The sequence below is a fragment of the Salvia miltiorrhiza genome, chromosome 7 (genome assembly GCF_028751815.1).
Source record: "Salvia miltiorrhiza cultivar Shanhuang (shh) chromosome 7, IMPLAD_Smil_shh, whole genome shotgun sequence".
Taxonomy (NCBI): Eukaryota; Viridiplantae; Streptophyta; class Magnoliopsida; order Lamiales; family Lamiaceae; genus Salvia; species Salvia miltiorrhiza.
Window position 1 is genome coordinate 38,782,326 of NC_080393.1, and position 4,747 is coordinate 38,787,072.

The window sequence follows — 4,747 nt, forward strand, 5'->3', positions numbered from 1 at the left end:
AGCCCTATTCCGCCTTCCACTCCTACGACCTGTTCTCCGTTCATTGTCTGTCATCGTCGTTCTCGTCTCGTTTTACCATAATTACAGATTACAGCCGAAAAACAAAAAACAACTTGAAATTCTAATCTTACCACGGATTTTCTCGTGGTGGAAAGATGATTACAACGTCAAAACGACGTATCCCACAAATCATCAGACCACGAAGAACAACAGCAGCAAAATAAAAACAACGCATATTATTAATCGTACGCGAATTAACTGACAGAGCCAAGAAAAGCAATCCAGGCTCTATTACCAATTGAAGGATTATTAGCCCCAACGAGATCGTTTCTTGGATATCTTAATTTGCCATACAACGATTAATCCCTAACATGCTCCTATGAATTTAAGTGCTGCACATAGGAGTTAGAATTACTTACTTGAAAACTGTATGCAAAGGCTGTCGATGATCGAGTTGAACGACTCCAGCTCTGACCTTCTGAACTATATCCTGCTCAGCTTTCATCGTTGGATGGACAACGAGCTATGAAAGTCCCAAGAGAGAATTCAGTCCTGCACGCTAGCGCCGCTCTGTTCTGCTCTCAAATAATTTTTGTGTGTGTTTCCTGAGAGCAAACAGTTGTATTTAAATACAAAAATACAGCGCTGGGGGCGTTAATTCTGTGCTGGGCGAAATTCTCCAGCTAGGGCAAGGAGACTTTGGGCCAGTCCAGGGACCAGATACAAGGAATAAAGATGGGCCTCCAATGAATTAATTTCTATGATCAGCCCAGATCATAATTAATTCATAAGTATTAATTCATTCCACTAGAGAATCAATACTGACTTACCCTTTATTGCAGGTGATGAGTCGGGGCTTGTATTTAGACTTATTAAATCTCCGTATTTAAAATATCCGACATTCATTAATTAATTAGAGCTCTGACAGCTTAAATTAATTAATATCTTTGTAATCCTTAAGCAGTACCACTCAAACTTTATTATTGCGTCTGAACTTAATCAACCTGCAGGGTTTAATGCAATAAACCTTATTGAGCTCCTTAAGGGGATGCTATTATCCTATACCGGATACGGGTACTAATACAGATAATCAAATATCATATATTAACCGCTATCACCCAAGATACAGAGTACTCAAGTTACTATATAACTCTCACCCATAGTAAATCAAAGTGATATACGAATCAACATATATATTTGAATACTTATTAGTAGTAAGATTCTATTAAGTCACCGAGATCTTGATTCTTCACTTATGTCAGATAGAAGAATACATCTCACTGTGATCCTATCAATACGTTATGACGTACCAGTATAGATAAGTAGTCAAGACAAACTCCTTTCATCTATACTGCAGCCTAAACCAATGACTCGTCCTAGAGTCATTTCGGTTGTGATCATTTTATATCTTATTCCAATTATATGGTCTTCTGTGATCTACAACACACCATATAACCTACTTATATAGAGATAAGGAACATACATATGCAATCATGAACACAATCAGATAGGAGATTAAATAGTGAACGTAGAAATCATTGTATACAGGCATAAAAGGTTCTTACTTTCAGTATACAAATCCAACACATGGGTGGTGAGTGTTGAGCTTTTTGAGTTGGTGTGTGAATTCCAGCTCTGGCGGCGGAATCCAGCTCTGACGGGTTGGTCAACTCTGGCATGTGGATTCCAGCTCTGCCGAGCTAGTCAGCTCTGGTGTCGGAATTCAACTCTGTCGGGTTGTTCAGCTCTGACGTGTGGATTTCAGCTCTGCCGAGCTTGTCAGCTCTGGCAGTTGAAGTGCTGTTAAGTTCAGCTCTGGCTGTTGAGTTCAGCTCTGGCTGTTGAACTTCAGCTCTAGCTGTTGAGTTCAGCTCTGTCGGGTTGGTCAGCTCTGGCTGTTGAGTTCAGCTCTGTCGGATTGGTCAGCTCTGGCGGTTGAGTTCAGCTCTGTCGGGTTGGTCAGCTCTGTCGGGTTCTCAGCTCTGGCTGCTGAGTTCAGCTCTGCCGAGTCAGCTCTGCGAGTGGTCAGCTCTGTCGGGTCAGCTCTGCGAGTGGTCAGCTCTGCCGAGTCAGCTCTACCGAGTGGTCAGCTCTGGCGTATGAGTTTTCATCTCTGTCGAGTTTTCTTCAGCTCTGTCGAGCTATGGTCAGCTCTGGCTGCCAAGCCAGCGCTGGCAGAGCAGTAGAGTTAATGATGTTAAGTTTTAATTCCTTATTTGAGTTTGGGTTAATAAATGAGTTTCCTTTGTAATGACCTTTCTTCTCATCGATTCTTCATAGCGATGAAGGTCCTTTTGGGAAGTAAAGATGCGGGGAGAGAGTGATATTCCCCGTTTATATGAGATGCAACGAGGTGGGCTTTTCTACGCTAAAATCAAGATGTTTATGCGTTTTATGTATTGATGTATGATTGAACGGATTTTAAATGCATTGATGTTTTATTTTCCTTTCAAAGCTTGAATTGAAAATATATTTTGAAGTTATTGTATTGCCAAATTTTTTATGTTTCGGTATGTTATCTTTCTGTATGAGAAATGATATCGGTTCTACGCGAGGTAGAATTAGTGTACACAGTAATCGTGAGTCAGCTTTCAGGTTGGCCGATTACAGTACTGCAGAGGAAGGCCTCCCTCTCAGTACATGAGTTAACAGATACGATACTTACTTGATGAGAAAAGTCTACGCAGACAACTTTGAGAAATGAAAATGAGTTTAGCGAACATAAGGGTTTTTAGATAAATCCCTTATGTTTTGCATGAGAACGACAATGACAATATTTAGAGCTTTATATGCATGAGATGTTTGGCATGTGTTCACTGAGTGCTTTTGTACTCAGCCCTGCATATGTTTTCTAAATGTGCAGGTTGAGCCGATGTGGTGATGGTGCTGCAATGAGTGGAGTCTTCAGGGTTGTTAATAAATGAAGTTAACCTGACTAGAATATGTCTTCATACATATGTCTAGCTACTTTCCGCTGCAAGATGTTGTTGATGTCATAGTATGTTATGTCATACTTTGAGTTTTAAGAGAATGGTTTCATATGATGTACAACTTGATTAATGATATTAATTAAGTTTTATGTTGTCTTTCATAGACTGTTTAAAAGAGTATTAATGAGTAATTACGACGAGTTTTCTTAAGTTGAGCAAGTTTTACGATTCCAAAAGACGCCCCTTTCTTCCCCTTATTCTTTAACCCCATCCCTAGTCGTAGATCACTCGGCTTAACTATCCTTAGTTAAGGCGGGCTGCGACAGAGTGGTATCAGAGCATGCCAAAGCTCTGAATTAGAAGTCTTGAGTTTAGTCTAGAATGAGTCACTAGACTAATAGTTATTAACAACCGTGAGCTCAACGCACCATCACACCAGGCTCAACGAGGTATGTAAAATTTTAAAGTTTATTTGACGTTAAATTTTGAAGAGCATGATGTTGAGGTTATATGTTAAGTTATGATGTTATACTTTGAAGATGCATAGCTTTGAGTTTGAGGATGAAAACATGATTAATAACGAGTTATTATGTTGCATGAGTATGATGTTGATGTTACATGCTGAATCATGAGAGAGTTTATATCATATGATGTTATATGATTGAGGATGCATAATTATGAGTTATGAGTTCGAGTATAATAGCATGATTAATGATGAGTTATTAGCATGCTGCAATGCGATATTGTATGATATGTTGAGATGTTTTATGACGCGAGTTATTTGCGCACGCAACTTGAATGGTACTTGAAAAAGTATCATGAGCCATAGTCTTTGGAGATGGCTTTGAGAGAGAATTGTTTGAGTTGTCTTACTGAGTCACGATGATTTATATTAAGGGATCTAATATCATTGTTCAGAGAGGTTACCTACTATGTAAAGATGGGACGAGGTGAGAATTTAGATGTTTTGAGCTTGAGTTTTAAGGGAACAGTACTACTTAGTAGGAGTTTTGCTAAGTTATGTTTTGTTTATTTCTGTTGTTTGAGCCGAGTAGAGTTAGTTCCTAGAGTCACCTCTAAGTTCTCCTTATAGGTTAGCCAGGACTGTTGGCACTGCACGAAAGTGGACTGCTGTGAGATCGAACTGAGGGAAGATCGGATACGAGGACGAGGCGTACAGTATGTGGTACAGAGATACCCTAGCAGATTTTCAAACACATGTCCATAGACTATGAAATGATGAAAGCCTTATGGTTGTTACTAGACTGGATGACATCGTGCACCTAGTCCCTGTGCTACCAATCGAGTGGTAGGATTGAGCAAGGAAGAAAGCCTCACAATATGATGGGACGTGTCGTCTTGAGCGTTGGACCCACAGGAGATGGGATTTGTTACAGATACCCAAATTTTCTATGTGGATCTACTGTAACACCCCGTACTTTTCCTTATGTTGTGAGGTAGTGTCTTAACACTATTGAGAGTACTGAGATGTCGAGATGCGAGACTACTTTTTTTTATGACCAAATAAGACAGATTGTCTTTTAAATAGAGATATGAGCGGACAAACCAATGATAGAGTTAGAGTGAAGAGATTTGAGAATTGAGTTGAGTTAGAGATGCTGATTGAATTGAGTTGAGATTTTATTTTATTTCCGACTACCGGGAATAGAGTTACCGGATACCGAGATGTCAGAGAGGTTGACTATCCTATTAAGAAAATAGGAATAATGAGTTGGAAATAGAGTCGAGAAAGAAAGAGTGAGAACCTTGATGAAAAGAGTCGGTCAGAGAGACGTCTAGTTTGTCTGTGTTTGCCG